Here is an 18,809-nt window from a genome sequence, read left to right as displayed (position 1 = left end):
AAGAAGAGTTCGTTAGATTTGTATGGTAGAGAAGGTATCCCCAGGGTCTGGGTGGGAAAGATGTCTCACTGATTACCCTCATTTTCTTCCAGTCACCTTTCTGCACATGCAGGTCCTGCTGACCATTAGATATGAGGGTCATGACAGGTTAAGGTATATATTTTGAGAATTTGTTTATGGTAAGTAAGACGTCGCTGACAGATTCACCTCAGCCCCTTTGCAGAAGAGCTTCGTTTAGGAGAGATGCCTGGGAAAAGGGATGGAGACACACACAGGAGCTGGAGGCTGCTCGGGCAGAGAAGCCCCTCTTGTCGTCTACGTGAAGGTTTGCAGTCCTGCTGCAGGGCAGGTGCTCTGCAAGCCTTCCCGAGGGAAGAATGACCTGGTGGTGGGAAAGGGCTTTTGTCTGGGACTGATCCCAACCCACGCCTGCTTTGAGCCTGTGGATTTCTTTTGTTGATTCACTGCAATACTGTTTTGATTTAGGAAACTGACACGCCTTGAGATGTGATATCACTTGTCTGATTACAGCAGAAACTCTTCTGACCACACACCAGTGCAAGGCTTGCCTGCTTTCACAGTTTTATTTTCTACTCTGAGCTTTGCAGTCTTACATCCACGCTATATTGGCATACACAAAACTGCACTTTAAAAGTGGCCAGTCTGTTTTCATTGAAAAAAAATCCCTCCTTCTAGGATTTTTGCTAGCATCAGTCCCCAGAACACAATCCCTAGCACAGGGAACATGTTCCCCACTGATGTGCCAGACAAAAGTTCATGGCTTTGTCTTGCTGAAAATGAATTCTTGATTATTCATGCAGTTCCCAATGAGTCACTCCACACCCTTGAATTATTTCTGACAGATGTAAAATGCCTTCTGCTGAATTCCTACTCCAAAGAGCCTTTTGCATGACCGGTTTGTCAGTGAATGCAAGCAGACTCATGATTTACAGTGCTTCATCATCATGGCATGTATAATACTAAACATGATGACTAGGCAAACCAGACCCACCTATTTTTTGCCATAGGCTCACAGCCTCCAAAATCTCCCAGCAGCCGCACAAGAGGCATTCATGCAGGGCAGGTGTGTGTGCAGGGAGACCCTATATTACCCTGTGGATCTCAACACAGCTATGCAGATGAAAGAAAATTGATCAGCTGAGGGTATATGAATTCACTCACAGGGTTGATATGGAGACTGAAGTACCAACCCAAAGGCCTATTTCTGTCACTGTTCACTTTCTTGCTTTCTCTTTGCTGCCAGGAGTGTGCTTACCGCTGGCTAAATACTCAGCTGTGGTGCAAGTCATGCATGGTCACTGTCCTTGTGTGCGAGCAGTGGAGACCAGACCTTTTCAGCTGTGAGCTAAAGCTCAGCTCTGCTCCCTCAGCCTGCCATGCTGACCTTACCTCCTTTAAGCTGGAAGTACACTCTCTGCTGTGTTTACCCACAAACACAGTTAGTGCACATCAGTACACAGTCAGGAGACACAGATAAACTTTCCTCCACAGCCTGCAGAAGACAGGTATAGGCTGTTTCCCAAAGGCTCTACGGCTTCTTTCTGGAATGGGGGATCCCCAGGCTGGCCTGAGGATTTTCACAGATCTGCTTTTTCCCACAAAGAAAAGCTCTTCTAGGGGCTCCAACATTGAGTGGACCTTCTCCAAACAAGAACCTCCTCCAAAGCAAGAAGGCAGTTGCAGTAAGGATGCCCTGAGGGGTACCGACAGCTCAGAGCTCCCCCTGTGACCCGATGCTGCTCTCGGGTGCAGCTCCACTGTGCACTGCTCCATTATGAAGCAGGAACATACCCACGGTAATTCAACTGCTAACTTTGAGATAATGCTAATGCCGTGAGGTTTAGTCTAGTCAGATGTAATCGTTATCCTGTACATGACGCTGCATGTGTCTCACAAGAAATGGTGTGATTTCTTATAAAAGGGAGCTCTGCTGAGCAGCTGAGCACTGACTGCCAGAAATGACCACGTAGAAATCCCTGTTGCCATACCTAGAGTTAGTGAAAGGGGCTGATGTGCTTTCACTGGCAGCTGCAAGCATTTCAATGACATTCCCTAGCGGATGGCCAGTTCTGGCGCAATATGAAGTCAAAGACATTACCTCTGCAATGTAAGATTTTAGGCTGGGATTCCACATTTTTCTCCTATGGAAATCTCTGTCACTGCAAAACACAACAGCAGCACCCAAAACCATGTTAAGCAGTCATTTTAGCAATTCTGAAATCTATTACTCATCTGGCTAATTAAAAAAAAAAATTCTCCCTTCTTTTTATTCACAGATGGTCATGATGATACCTTATTATGCAATAACTAATCATTTTTGTGTCAGGTTTGACTTGTTTTAGGGAGTTAAACTGAGTGTCTTGTTCAAGGAAATCTGTAATTGAGACACAAATCTCTCTGCATCTGGGCATCTGTGAAAGACTTCAAGATTTGTGCAGATGACTAAGTATATGTTTTTAAACATATATCTTACTACCTTAAAGGCATCTACACAGGATGTTACTAGAGGCTGATCTGTCATCTCTCTGTCTTGTCAGTAGGCCCACTGGATTCTGACAACTGAGTAGAGACTATTAATTAGAACTGCCAGGTTTTGTCAGACTTTTGTCATACTCCCTAGATAATTCAGTCTTACGCATTTCAAGCAGCTTCAGTGGGAACACGACCAAACCTTTTCATTTCCACCCTAAATTCTATGCCTCTCTTTCTAAGAAAGAGGATTTATTCCTGCAGTAATAACCCTTTGCATTTTTGGGGGTCAGCGTAACTCAGTGCTGTGTTAAGGAATGCCCAGGTTTGTGCTGACTCCTCTGGCTGGGAGCAGCTGTGCAAAGGTTCTGGTATTAACTTCCCACCCTCATGAAGGTTACAGTGGATAATGCCACAAGTTTTGCAGGAATAAAGAGCTTTTTTCTTGCTTTTCTAAGGAGGATCTATGCTAGAATAAGCAAACAAAAATTGGACCTGATTTCACACCCCTCTGCTCCCACAGCTATCCTCACTGGAGTCAGTAACTCTGCTCGTGTGGACGTACAACCTGGTATAATGACTCTTAGCTATTCATTCTTAAAGGAGCAGTGTTATTTTTGCATGAAACTATGACCTATTTTTTTAATTTTGCTATATATACAGATTTACTCTTTGTAGCACATCTATGAATCCTTTGTGATGCAGAGCAAATGATCAGACCTTAGAGGCATATTTAGAAAATGCCAGTTTTGTTTATTTTACATATTTATAATCGTCTCTGGCCATACTATCATTGATGATTTTCCACAGTAGCTTTCAAAGTAATGTTGGTTTGTCTGGATATTCAACATTGCTAAAAAGCACTTAAAATGTCAAATGCAAGAACAGTTGGGTTTTTTTTTTCCTCACTAATACAGCCTAATACTTATTTGAACCATGAGCCATCTCATTACAGCTTCTGAAAATCAAAGTAAAGCTAGATAATTCAGAGCATAGCACAAACATATCCTGTAAAGATACAGAAGTATCTTTCATGAATCCATAGCATGCAAACAGACAGACCTTATAATATTTTCTCATTGTAATTTCAGTACATGCTTGCTTTTGTTTCAAAGGAATTTGAAAATAAAATTGTTCGGGTTGAGAGATTGGTTTGGGATGGGATAATAACCTGTAGTCGTAATGGACAGGTCTTTTATTATGCTGCTTACTTTCTAAATTATCCTCATCAGAGCTTTTCCTTAAACATTTAGTTATCTCTGCCCCTCTCCACTCCCCAGACTTCTCTAGTCAGCAGGGACTGAACTGGGTTAGTAAGTGGGTTCTTACGGAAATACAAAAACTCTGTTGCTGGAACGGAAACAACTTTTCCTTCCCTGTAGCTATACCATAGTATTTTTATAAGTTTTTATTTTTCTGTAAGACATTTTTTTTTTAATTGTAGCTGAAGTAATACTAATAAATAATTTATATTTAAGCACAATGTGTACATATTATAATTCTGTTTATTTATTTGCTTGTAGAGCTTTTTACCCAACCTCACCGGAGGAAGGAAACTGATTTATAGAAAATCCAGAATAAGACATTGTTTCAACTGGAAAAAAATATTTGGAGGGCACACCATCATCAAGCTATAAGACTGATCCACCCAAGCTCAGCCTCAGCTGGGAGCAGGGCGCCAGGTCCCTGCCCCACTGCCTGGGGGCACGCAGCCCTTCTGCAAGGTCAGCTCAGACGAGTGGCATTTCACCACTCTTCACTCATGCAGAAGGCGGTGCAACAAAACTGGCTCTTCCGTGTGCCTCCCCTGCTTTATCCTATCCTGGAACATCCTCTGTGCACCAGTAGCAGGGAGCTCGCTCTGGCACATTTTTGGTGGAAGCTCTCTCTGCACGTTATAGTTAATATAATTAATTATATTAATTAATAGGATCACTCAGGGATCGTAATCTTTTTACATAGTATAAGTGATTGCCACCAAGGAGTCTACACCTAAATGCCCCTACCCTGAATGCTGCTGAAGGTATCCTTTGAGCACACTAGGAACCTCTGCACCCTGCTCTCAACTACCTATGCTGTAGACAACTAGAGTTAGACAAGCTAAAGTCAAGTAAATTCTACCTTTCAAGTCCAGCTTATGCTGCCCGAGCACCCAATTTTATAGGAGAAAATGAGGATATATGATTAGAGGTTAATACCAACTTCTCACTGACCTAGACTGCAATAGCAATTGTTTTGCAGGGACAGCTTGTTCCTTCCATGTATTGCTCGGAGATGGATCCTCTTCAGAAACATACTTCCTGCCCAAACAGAACAAAGGGCTATGTCACCTTTTTCAGGAGTAACCCCTGTTCAACTGGGATGCCACAGATTTGCCTCTGGGGCCAACCTAAGCTGCAACAGAGCGTGGAGAAGGCTGGTTTCAGGTAAGACAGCACGTGCAGTTTGCACACTCATGAGGTTGTTGACTGCTAGACTCCCATGTGGAAGTCATGCCAGGAATGAATGCGTTCCAAAGGGAATTCACAGGCACCTTCCACGGGGGTTCCCACGGCTGCATGGAGGCAGCTATGGAGGCAGGTAACTGGCATCTCGGACATTCAAGAGGATTTTCCCACAGCTCACCTGGATTCAGCTGGTAGCCTCTAGAGACTCCGTTGTCCATCACACTTTTTCCTCTGAGGTGTCCTCTGCAGTAACTAATGCAGTAGCCAGGTTTTCTGTTCTTGGTCGCTTCTCATGGGCCTGCCCAGGGAACAAGGGATGCAACGGTGGTGTTTTGTAAGACCACTTGCTGTTAATTTCTGCACTGCATGATGCAGTATAAGAGCTAAGTATAATTTTCAATTACAAAGTGGTGTGAATAAAAGCATCTACCAACGTCTGCATATATATGAGGTCAGTGGGTTTACATTCCTTCAGGTCAGAAAGCAGAACAAGCGTGATCTCATCCCCGTGCCAGTTTCTCCACATTACAAAGTCACCGCAAGACATAATGACACATTGTGCCTGCTCCAGGAGGATGGGACTGAGGGCTTGTCTGCACTGCTTGGAAGAACGAACTGGAAGGAACAAACACGCACAAGCAATCTCAAGGTAAGAATGCAGCGGAGAACAAGCACGCTGGTTTTCCCACAGCATGAAACAGCCAAGCTCACAGTATATACCTCCAAAAAAAATTAAATGCCTGGTCTCTACTATATTTTTACCATAGTCATTCATGCTCCTTAATAAAACCACACCGTATTTATGAGGGACTGCAAGATCTTAGTGACCACATTTGCTTGATGTTTGCCCACCTGGTGGGCAAAAGAGGTCTACCATTTTAAAGTGATATATACAATCTAGTGTCCAGCCCCGATGATCAGAGAGGGAGAGGAAAGCAGAATAGTGGGAGGCAGCTATACAAAACCTCCACAGAGAAATCGTATTTTCCCACTCCTCATTTGTTATTCTGTGTGGTAATGTATTAATTCCTTAACCAAACTCTTTTTATTATTTTTATAACCCTTACTGATATCACTCTGAATATTACTGTTATCCTTATAAATACACAATCCTTTCTGAAGAAATTTTAGCCATCCAGCTAACATGCCCTACGATTTTGAAATCAATACAGTAAATTCATCAACGGAATTGAAAATAAAATTAAGCTTTGGATGAAAGTTACTCTATATACCCCCTAAGGCTTATAGATTTGGTCTGGTCCAAGGTATAAGTACACGTCCCCAAAATGAATATCATTCTTATAGGTTTTATATGCTGCTTAGACAGGACTAGACTATTTTAGAGGCATACGTATGTGTGCAAAACTAAGTCATGGTTACAAAGGCATATCCTGGGTTAAGGAGACAAACATTGTATCCTACAGAGGTTTACATTAAGGATGGGAATTGGTATAGGTAAAGCATACCTTTAAATTTTATTCGCTTTGGCAATACCCAAAGGATCAGACTCCATCTTGCACACCTTTGCTCTCTGTAAGCAAGCTTGCTGCAACCTAATCTGTCTAGAGTGGAAACAGCCCTGCACCTAGCTCTGAGTCTGGCCAGGGTGTATCCAGCTCTGATGGGCAGCAGACTGGCAAGCTGATGTTGGCACGGAGCTTGTCCCCAGCAGTGGACTCTGCTGTGTGTACCTGTATGGACAGCCACGCTGTAATAGATAATGCAGAAATTTTTCTGCTGCAAGCACACTGTAAGGCCATCATATGCACGGGTCTGTCGGAGACAAGAGTAGGCAACAGACAAGACGGGCTGTAACACTAGCACTGTCAGGATTGAGTAGTCACACTTACTGAAATGCAAAGCCACTGGACAATGTCTTAAAGGCCTGGATGGTCTTGATTCTAGAAACAGGAATGCATCCATTCTCCTCTAATTTAACACAAAAACATTGGACTCTCCTTCAGCATGCCACGTGTGAGAGTTGAAGTTAATGTTCGTGGACAGCAAACATGCCTCTGACACCCATTTGGATCATGTTTCAATGCAAAAGGATTGTCTTCATAGAGACTGCCACTGATTATATGTTCAGGACCTGTTTTCCATGCAGAGAGATAAAGTTTCCTACTTCTTTTTTCCAAAAGCTACAGAACCTCAATATACTTGCTACCTTCGGGCCCAGCCCAATAAATCTTGCTCCTGTGAATAAGCCTTATTCATGAACATTCTCATGTCATGAGAAAAAGCTTTTAGGGAATCATGATTTTAAGTATTAATGAAAAGCTAAGCTAGATAGTACCTAGATAAGACAGTGATGAATACATGATAATCAGTTTTTTGTATTTATAGCCAGACCCTAACACCCACAAAATGACCATACATATTGAGTAACAAATAAATGAAGTCGTCAATTTCTGAAGACCTACTTGGATAACACAGTTATTCTTTTCAATGTATAAAACTTGAATAGGGCTCTGGGAATTAGCAACATAAAAGTAATGATGATGGTGATGAATTTAAAATGCTCTCCAAACAAGAAATTGAGGCAGTCTTTAGAGAGGTCTTGTGGTGAACTTGATAAATCTTTCCACAGTTTTTAATTCTGAATATTAGTTATTTCATAATCTACAGTGCTTGCTTAGCAACTGCTACAGGCTATTGAATAAACTATCATGGCAACATACGGCTTCTGCCATAGGCCAGGATCACGAAACTACATGTGGATCATTTGTCATCCTGAATCTGCCTATGCTGTTGTTATTTTATAACTGCAGATCTCAAGATGATTAACAACGCTGGATATTCATCAACCTTATTTCGAAAACGGAGTAACTGTGATGTAATGAGATGAAGAAATTAACTTGATATCATTGAATGAATTAGTGTCCATACAAGGATCAGAACACATTTCCTTATTCCTGGTGCCATTCGTAATCCACCGCACAAGAATGCCAAAACAATTTCTTATTACCATTCGCCATGTTTCAACAGACTAGGGCATCAAAGGACTAGGCATTAAATCTTCTTCACTTTTCAGGTTTTTTTTTAAGAAACTCTGTTATGACTAAAAAGAGGACTTCAGCAGCTGGAGAAAAAAGCCCACGATGTGCACTCTTTCACCATATTGTTCATCTCGCAGGTCTACCTCTCTGTTCCCTCACTCCATCCTCCTGAAGAACCGTGAGTCCAGCCAAGCATTAAGGCCTGCAGTGACATTGCTATGACAGATTTTTGCAGTTCTTGACCCTCGCAGGAACATAGCACGTAGCCAACACAGCTGTGATACCGGATTCTGCATTTGTTCCTGTTGAATTTCATGAGGGCCACTGCTCCAGCCTCAGTATTTCTGAGTGGTGGTTCTGCGCATTTTTTTGCAGTGATAATGATTCAGATTGTGGCTTATTGCAACGGGAATCCTTCAAGCACAAAGACAATGCCTTGTTTCAAGGGTGGCTTTGCTTGAGTAAGGACTGTTATTTAGCTTAGACTATCATGGCTTTTTAGGGGCTGAAATTCAGATTCTTCAAAAGCTCATACAAATTCAAGACGAGGATCATATTTACGCAGAGGTGATTTTCTCTACATATGGAAGTGTGGGTTTTGGTAGTCCTTTTAAGCTTCAGGAAGCCACTGAGGAGAATAAAATAAGAATATACAGCCATGACATTTTTATGACATCTCCTTTCTTGGGCCTTTTTGGGAGTGAATAATCAAATCTTTGGTGGGTAGTTGGCATATGGTTAAAAAATTGTGGTGGAAAATGTAAATGTAGGAAATTGAAGCAACTGATATACAAATCCAATTTTCATGGGTATCCACTGGGTACTTCTCAGGTCCTTTGTGTTACCAGAAGTCAATTTTTAGAGTCAGACTGTACACAATTTCTGTATTACTTCCACTTGATAGTGTAGTTGTTCCAGATAGATACCAGCACAATTAAGAACACTGTTCGTCTTGCATTATATTTAGTGAATTTGGAAGCATTCTTGACATCAAATTTCTTTGCCTCTGTTGTTTTCTTCTAAGCACCTACACAATGCACTATTGTATTTTTTTTAGAAACTCTGCTAATATTGATAAAATTTATGAAGGAAAACATTGCTGAATTACTCTTTTCTTCTTGTTTTAGAACCCGTGAAAGTAAGCTCATAGAACTCTAACACGCCTTTAACTTCCATGCCTTCCAAGATATTCTGATAGTTTTTCTTTGCAACACAGCATGGAAGAGATTGAGGACAAGTGCTTTCAAGTTTACTCATTATCAGAGCTGTGATGTGATCTTGTAATTCAGGTTCTGTGTCATTTGGGAAAAACTGTAGAATGCTCATCTCTGCCCCCTGCACCCACCCAGATGTGGTATCAGATTCTGATTGCTTTAATCATTAAAACTTTTTGTTATTATTTGAATTACCATACTGTCTAGATAGATTCCTTACAGACCAGAATGTTACTATGCTATACGTTACCCAGCTTTTTCTGCTCTGTATTTGTAGATCCCCGAATGGCTTAATTCACCATGTGTTATTCCCTATAAACTGTAACTTCAAAATAAAGGAAGAGGGATTGTTCTGCAGTCATGATCCTACCATCAGTGCTCTGTCATAAAGCTTTTTCTTTTACAGTTGAGTGGGCTAGTGCCAGTAACTACTGCAGAGAGGAATTCGTCCAGGCTGGAATGAGGGTCAGCAGGGACTGTGAGGGTGTGGGTTTTGATTTTAGTATTTCAGCAAGATGAGGCTGAAAGGTATTAAGTCTAATGATTTACAAAGCAAAAACAGGGTTACAAGGTTTCTAGCTACGTGCAACTGTATGAGTCATGGAAGGAAGTAATACACGTTACACATTCTACAGGGTAAAGTCATATGAACTTGTTATTTAGGGTTTCTTGGTACATAACGCAAGTCTGTCAGGTTCCTGTTACTGACTTTATTTCACGTCCCACAGCTTGTCTTTGTGAATACTGGCCAAAGCAAAATCCCAGATCTAACTACTGTTTTCAGTTACGCTGATGTAACCAAAATGCACATTCTATGCAAAATCTCTAGCAATCTGCTAGGGCGATGGAAGACTTTGGCTTGCAGTCCTCAAAGTGCTGTGCTTGAGAACTTTGATGACTGAGCACGAGACCACCAGCTCTGAGAAGCCACTGAAGCTCCATGGAAGCCAGCAGCACTGACTACCAGTGGAGAATCTTACACCTAGCTAATGCGATAGGAAAAGATATAAACAGAAAATGTGGGAGGGAACGGAAAGCATCTCCCTTCTCCTTGCACAACTTTATCTCCAGCTTTCCAAGTTTTTGCTCTACATCACCTCTGTTACAAGCAGAACCTTGTTTCCCTTCTTGTCTGACAACACACAAAGAAGTATAGGCTCAAAAATCTTTTAGTAATTTAACACTCAAAACCACTTTTCCCCCCATATCCTATGTGGTGTCAATGCATCTGCAAAAATACAGATGCAGAAACAACAGACTAGTGCAACATGTATTATACAATGCACGTATATACTCAAGATAGATAGTTCACACAATGCACTGTTTAGTGTTCGCAGTAGTAGGAAGGAGATCAAGAAATCCTAGATTTTAATTTTACTTTGGGCACTGACTTGGTCTGCAGCTTTGAGTGAATTATTTGCAATTTAGGTTTCAGTTTTATTACCTGAAAAAATTGGGAGATATTATTTATAAGCCTTGTAGAACTTCCAGGAAATTCCTCTAAAATCCACCTGTTAATTACATTTCAACAGAAGCTGAAATGTCTCTGCATACCATTCACAGAAGCAGCACTATAGAAACAGACAGTACATGATACAGAAGATATGGCTTTTTTTTTTTAAATTGGGTGTATGATGGTGTTGAAGGCCTGGTTCTGTGAAGTACACTGGAAGAAAAGTGGGTATTTTCTTAGGCATCAAGCTATAGACTAAGAAATCTGAGTATGTCAGCATTCTTGAAAAGAGTAATTTCAAATAGATTATTACGTGTATACTGTCATGCTAATTTGAACAGCATGCCTGCATGCACATTTTAACTCTAAAAAAATCTGAATCCCCTTTCTGCTACTTGCGTGTATATTGATATTGCTTAACCTTCATATTCTTATAGAGCTCACCATGAACTTTCCCACATGCTAAATCTATCATACTATATATTTACTTACCATTATAAAAGTCTTTCTTTTACCACATGAGTAAATACTGAAATATTTACACAGGTTAACTGTGATATTGGTCTACACAGAATAAAAATACAGTTCCACTGCACTGTTGTTCTGTATTTCAGCATCATACATCCACCATCATCTTTGTCTCCTCCAGTTTGTTCTGACCTATGTGTACTCGTAAAGACCTTGATGATACGATAATCTTCCAACCAGAGTAGACTATGACTGGACAGAGTCACCCCTAGTATCACCCTGGGAAGAAACTCTGATTCACTGAAGCACAATATAGCCATCAGACCAAGAATTACACCCTGTATGTCTTTCACTGAAGAGAACTGCTTGCCATAGTCACCCTCAGCCAGGGTAGAAGAGAGCAGGACCATGCTCACCACCTCCCTGTCACTGCTGGCAAGGCGAGTCCCCACGCTGAAACAGCACAAGGGCCACCCACACTCTGACAGTAACATTTTCTCATAGCCTACGTCCTTTCCTTCAGAAAACTTCCATTTATAGTTCACATCCTGTGCTCAGCTTGTTTTGCATTGGTTTACACATACCAGCATTCAATTAGCATCTCTAAATAGTGAGGACTATCGGGTAAGGGACATGCAACTTGCAGGTAAGCTTTCCCATCAAGGTGTTTGAGATGTGGAGGACCACTGCAGACCTTCTTTCAGAATTTTGTTTGATCCACTGTATAGCATTGTGCAACCTGCAATTCTGTAACAGAGAACAATATTGATTTCACTTACTGTCTCTGCCCTTTGTTATTGGCACCAAATGAGAAGAAAAAAAATCAGCTCCAACATAATTAGATGGAGAAATGTCCTAAAGCTTAAAAAAAACAGGGGATCTTTGATCTAGACAGTCCCTGATTCATAACAAGATATGTAATCGTCTGAGTGCCTCTCTGAGGGGAAAAAAGTGAGAAACTGAATGGCTTTTATACGGTCATCATAATGCAAACTGAAGGTGCTGATGCTGAAAGACTAGGAAATTCAGAAAAAAACTCTTCCTTCAACTGATCTTCTCTTTGTATGACTATATCATCTAAAAATTGTGTATAACAATGCAGAAAAAAAGCCAAAACCTCCTCTACTGGAGAGACCACAATAAAACTGCTTACAAGCTGGATTAGTCATAATGTTACATTACTGTGTGCTGTTGAAGTGAGTTACCTGTAAAGTATGAGTATCAGCCAGTACAAACAAATACTATTGTCCAAGGAGGGAAATCTACATCACTCATGGTATTCAATAATCAAACCCTGTCTGCCTACTACTTCAGTAGAGCAGATGATTTTTTTTCCATTTTCAAACATTATATAAAAAAACGAAAAAGAAAACAAATGAAAAATACAGGCCAAATTGTGCTGACCTAGAATAGGGTTATTCAAGTGGTAGAATAACTCCAAAAGCATTTTAGGACCATTCTCAAGGGAACCATGCTTATGTGAGTTGAAATTGTTATTGTCTCTAAAGAGAAAGGGAGAAAAGGTAAAAAAAAAGAAGTGAATAGACAAGTGTAAGATTTACTAATTCAGAGAGAAATAGTCCATATATTTTCACAGAGCAAATCTCCTTGGAGATATTGGATAATATGTTACGTAATAATTGCCAAATATCTCACTTTATTAGGGTGTCCCATTCTCAAATGAATGCATATTATCTTTAGAGGTTTGTGACCACAACGTTGAAGTAAAAGGAAAACTTGCAGTTCACTTCTGTTAGAGAGAGATTCACCTCTTTATTTTCTACTATTTTTCCAAACCATGTTTGGTTTTAATGTAAATGCATCTGACGCTTTTTCTAGTATTTGGAACAGTATTAAAAGAACCAGTCATAACAATTTGATGCCTGCAACTTCAGGCAGCGTTCAGAGTGATATTTAATCTCTGCGTCATCTTCTGCCAAAACCAAACCATAGCACAATGCCATAGTATGGGAAAGGCAATAAGAACCCATTATCCTCACTGCAGTTCCAGCAACTGTTATTACATGTGTTAGGTTTGAATGCTCTGGTTGCGTATTCATCTCAATTTCAGATCCAATTAAAAACTTCTTGAGAATTCCACAGGCTTTGTCACCAGTTCAGGTTTAAGCTAAATCATCAGCAGTGCCTGCACTTGACTAGCATCTTAATGAAAAAAACATGAATCTATGCATCACAGAGTGCAAAGCATTTAAAAACTGCTTCTTCATGGTAACAGACATTGCTAAAACTTGCTAAGTGCTTGCTGACACCTATTTCCAAACTGGATTTTGATGGGAATTCTGCTTGAACAAGGATTTCAAGCTTGATGACTGCATTTCATGTATGCCTGCTAGTATTAATTTCAGTTACCCAACTCTGTACATTTTTAGTAGAGAGCAATACAACTTCAAGACTTAATTCCACATGGTATTTGCACTGTTCAGTAAATATATCCACAAATAAGGACGTCATAGTGTTGCTTCTAATTCTATCACTAACTAAACAACCATATAAGAACTGCACTTTTTGATGTCACAGAACTACTTTTTTTTTTGTAGTATCAATAAATGTATTAGTTTTTCCTAACCAAAATTTGATTGTCGCTTTTTTATGGCTTTGTATGTCATGCTACAGCAAAACAGCAACTTCCTCTTTTGAAAAGGAAGGACTGCAATTAATTTTCTTATGCATCAATACAGAATTGTTACTAATAAAACTTTGTTTACTACAGCAAGGCAACCACTAAGGAAAAATATGCTCAATGACGAAGATTTGGCAAGCCAGAAACCATATTTCGTTTTCCATGTTCTCAGCACATTACTATTTACTTTTTGCAACCATTAACGTAAGGTAAATTCCATTGATATAAATAGAATATAGAATTAACAGCTGTACCTGAGACTCACTGCATGATTAAATAAAACCTTGTTAAGCAGAAGGGGAAACAACAGTTGCTTGTTAGAGTAAACTAAAAGAAAATGCCTGTCTTTTTGCAATAGAACAGCATGGTCTGACATTAACAAGCTCTGAAGGTGAATCAATGGTTTTCTTATTAGGATTACTCTCATGAGTGGGGAACAAATATTTCTTTCTAACAAATATTTTCTCCATTCTCTCATATAATGTACTTGCTGATGATCACAAAAGCCAGTGTAAAATGGACTCATATGCTCCTGTCTCGTTGACACCAGCTACAAAAGAAAGCCAGTTACCACTTTTCCAACTAGCACTTTATATACAAATCTGTTTTAGAACTACTGTAAATGCTAATGGGTGGGGAAACAGAGAGAGTACTAAATTAGGGGACTAGTTCTGGTAGTGTAAAGGTGAAATACTGTTTTCTTATGGGATACTTCTTGACAACGCTGTACCAGACAGTGCTTTTCTGCCCACCCTTTGATTGGGTTCCTGATAAAAGCCTGTTACAAGCTCTCCCTGTGACCTTCCAACTGAGCTTCTGAGATCCACAACTACTATTTTGGGAATGGCAATAGCTAACAGAAATAGGTTTTTTCCTGCATTACACACAAAAGGGAGAGCGTTAGGAACAACAGCAGTGGCAGTAACAGCAGGGCAGGTGTGTCCAGAAGGGGAAGACCCCCCGTGGTCCCCAAGTGCAACTCACCTGGACCTGTGTGTTCAAGAAGCCTCGCCTGTTGCCTAAGTAGTGCACACGTAGTGCTGGACCCATCCCAATTACGCTAACCTCATGTTTCTGATACCGCTGCTATTCTTTACTTTCTGGCCTCTGCACTGACGTTACAAGGACATTTGGTCAGCTGCAGCACTGGGAGACGGGACATGGGTCTCTGGGCACGTGGGTGTGCATTGCACAGGTCAGCGCCACTAACGGTAACACTACCACAACATTTCCTTCGGGATAAAGCCAAAGACCTAACTCTGCTGTTTCTGTATCTGTTTGTATCTACTGCATATATTGTGTATATCCTTCCATGCTTACACTTGGCTGCTGTGACGTCACGTTTGCTGCAGAGCAATGCTAACATTGTGCAGCCCATCTAATAGTTTGCTTCAGATGCTGTCAAATTCATTCAAACATCAGCGAGAGTGTGACTGTGGTTGGAAAACCCCAACAGCCACCCCTTTCTTTCTATAAGAGGGAGTCACTAAATCGTGACTACTCCCCAGAGACCACAGCTCCTCTTCTTGGAGACCACTGCCTATCAATAGCCTTTAATGATTTTCAGATGCCTTAACAGAATATAAGCCCCTGAAGAAAAATACCCTATGGTCTTAACTTGCAAAATTTACAAGCTAATTTTTATCCATACAGAATGACTTATTTATAGTGCAACTGAGAAAAAAAATTCTTCTCCAAATGAAAATGCTTAGTATATCACTGCTTTTGCAATGTATTGCTAAGGAGTTTCCACACTATTTAACACCTTCAGGACAATTCCACTGATCAAACTCCTAATACAGAATCTGTTAGGGCTTGCCATGAAGTAGGTGATTATTATGGAAATCCTAGCAGTGATTTTTTTTTTTAAGTATTGTGATATTTTTCATTTAACCCAGAAGTAAGTTTGTACCACTTGCACCAGTTTACTCTGACAAGCTTCAGAATATTCACTTCCCCAAATGTTCTGTTTCCTCATTTTTCTCAGGCTCCCAAGACAGAACTCTGAAAGTGTTTTGAATTTGCACACACAGATATATACTGAGATCATTTCTTCAGCATTAATGATGGACAACAAATTGTGCCTGTTCTTTTAATCATCAAGTTCATACTGGAAGTGTTCCATTATAATATAATAATAATTACAATACAAAATGCAGATAATAATAAACAACTATTGCTTGTCTACTTCTAACACTTTTATTTTTGCTGAGTAATCTCTCCATTTCACTGACAATTCTATTTCAGTGGATTTCAGTGGAACTACTTATGTAAGCTTTAAAACAAAATTAACAGCAGAAAAACTGAAACTTATGTGAACAGAATTTAGGTTTATATTCACCACATCATTTTAGTGTCTGACAGCGTGAGTGTTTCAGTGGGTGCAAAGTTACAGGCTTTTATAGTACCTGTACAATCTGATGAGAAAAGCAGGAATTAGCCACAGACGTATTACTTTTTTGTATATATTTTGTATACAGCTTCCATTTGGAGCCAGAGAATCCATCAATCCACTACCCACTACAAAACCATTTGTGCTTTTGTCGAAAAGTTGCAGCTGTTGCAGAATGTCAGTTTTATGTAGCATGTTTATGCAAAAAAGGCCAGGGAACCAGTTTTGGCTAATCAGTATTCCACATGATATGGTAGCAATAGATCTGTCAAAAATTACTCAGAACCTAAATATGTAGAAGTTCTCACACACCTTTATTTATCTAGCTCTAATCTTTGCTCTTGAATGCATGCTTAACCAGTAAAAAGAGGAAGAAAAGGCATTGTGCTTGTTGAAGTGAAATGTGAGGGGCATAGATACAGGTTCACCTTTGAACCTGTGTATCTCACATAGTTTAACCAAATGAATGTTGTCTCAGCTAGAGAGCACAGACGTCACCATTCCAAACAATCATGACTCCCTGCGAAGTCCATTTAAATAGGCCATCTAAATATTATTATTATAGAGCTGCAATCACTTTAATGTCTACTCTGTAACCGCTCTCTCGTCTTAAAAATAGACGCTCTTTCTACTCCACACTTCCTCTTACTCTTATGCTACAAATATTACATAAGGACCTACACTTAGGAACTCGGCACTGCAAACTGATCTATAACTATACATCAAGTCCTGCCACAGGTTATTTAAAGTATCTGACTAGCTATCTGAAATTGTGTACATTCCCTTTTTGCTTAGACAACATCCGATGTTAATTAAAAAAAATAAATGCCCTGCCATTATTCATGCTTTTAACACTGAAAGATAATTGATATAGCTGTTAAAAAGAATGAATAATTGTTTATACACAAAGCGATTACTTACTGTTCAAAGAAGAATTGTTCAAGAAAACAAACAACCTAGATTCCAGGAAATCCAGCAATGAATTATTGAAATGTCCCGTTAACCTACACTCATGCCAAACAGAAAGATTCAAGACATACAAAGTCTACTGAAGAGATGTGGATTTTCTCCACTATTGATATTAGGCTTTACTCAATATGAGTTTGAAATACATGAGAGAATATGCTGCTGAACTCCATGTAAGATATCTAAAACCATTCACATTGCTCTTTTAACTAGGTTAAATGAAACCTGATCTGGATTCCACTTGATCATAAGACTGGAATGCTGAAAATGCTGTAATCTATTTATACATCAAATTGAAGAAATTTTCTGTATCTTTAAATTCCATTGCATTTCAGTGTATTAACTAAATATCAACAGTTTACAAACTGTTTCATGTTCAAACTGAGAAAGAAAAGACAGACCAACCTGACTTATTTATCCTAAAGCCAGGATTTATTTCCTGGCTTTTAAACTATGGACCAAACCCAGGTCTGCTCTATGCCTTCCCTAAAAGTGTTGCTCCAGCAGCAATAATTCATTGCTAGTGCCAACGCATGGTAGTTGCCTTATAATGAATTCAAAATACATACTTTTTTTCAGCATCAAGAACATACTACAATCCCAAACTGGATTTGCAGCTCAGATTTGACTTATACTTCTCCTCTTCTTTCTGCCTCTAGACCACAAATGATTCAAAATACAGCAGAGAGCAAGGTTGAGAACAACTACATAAATGAGAACAGCCAAATTAAACAAATGAAAACCACACAGGGGCTTATACAGCCCAGAAGGATTTGACAATAACTAGTCTATTAACAGACTACCTCAGACTCCCCTGGTGACACAGAACTCTTTAGGCAACTGTTCCATATAATGCTGTAATTTCCCTAAATTATTTACATAATTCTTTAGGTGTGCACGATGGTCTTTGACACGTTATGCTGAATAAAGGAAAAGTCCTGGCCCGGACTGTCCCCAGTCAAATGGCACAATCAGGTGCGGCACAAGGTAATATGGAAAAAGTAAAAGTACCCATCATGAAGAAGAGCATATTATGCTAAAGACCTGTCCGTTGATCTGTACAAATATTCACCTTAGATTTTAACATATCTCAGTTAAGTACACACAGCTCCCACTGACATGTAATGGGTTTTGCCATTGACTTGAAAGGGGTCAGGATCAGGCTAACAACAACTGATGAGATTTCATAACATTTATTCATCTCTATTTGCAATTTAAATGTGTTTCCATCTGTGTAACAGTTTCCATTTGTTCTCAGTTGCCGGTCATATTACTTTTTTTTTCATTAGTTGTTGGATTTAGTGCCTATAATTTTCCATATAGAAGACAATGAACACTGCAAAGACAAAAAAGGAGCCATTTTGTTAGGGTCAGGAAAGAGGAAATTTCCATGCTTTTTGTCACATGAGACTTTAAGAAGAGCCTAAAGCTAAATACTGCAGCTACTATTCACTGGTTCTCTTGCTAGTTAGTGGCCTTTATAAATGCAAAAATCCTACTTAGACATTCAAGCAACTCATTTGCCCTTTTCTATGCTTTTCTTCCCTCCAGCAGTCTGTAACCTGGAATTTGTCTTCCAGGTCTTGCAGTCGATGTCTTGCAGCTTGAAATTCAAAAGGACTTGAAATTCAAATTACCATTGCATCTCATTCTGGTTTGAGATAATTTGGGGTAATTTAGATGTGTTTTAAAACCAAGAAGAATTTGGATAAATGTCTTGCTGTCTACCACTGCTAGTT

General features: G+C 39.7%; 1 long non-coding RNA gene across 2 annotated transcripts; it reads left to right on the top strand.

Annotated features, from left to right (window-relative positions):
- The first annotated feature begins 4,834 nt into the window (after window positions 1-4,834).
- LOC103925278 lies at window positions 4,835-9,831 on the top strand. 2 transcript variants are annotated; one of them, XR_664025.1, is made up of 3 exons: window positions 4,835-4,916; window positions 5,413-5,586; window positions 7,709-9,831. It is a non-coding gene; the product is annotated as an uncharacterized LOC103925278 (long non-coding RNA). The 2 variants fall into 2 exon arrangements; XR_664026.1 differs by having other exon boundaries at window positions 8,074-9,828.
- The last annotated feature ends 8,978 nt before the right edge of the window (window positions 9,832-18,809 follow it).

Source organism: Pygoscelis adeliae, unplaced genomic scaffold (assembly GCF_000699105.1).
Source record: "Pygoscelis adeliae isolate BGI_AS28 unplaced genomic scaffold, ASM69910v1 Scaffold241, whole genome shotgun sequence".
NCBI classification, from domain to species: Eukaryota; Metazoa; Chordata; class Aves; order Sphenisciformes; family Spheniscidae; genus Pygoscelis; species Pygoscelis adeliae.
This window is presented reverse-complemented; position numbering and strand designations above follow the sequence as displayed.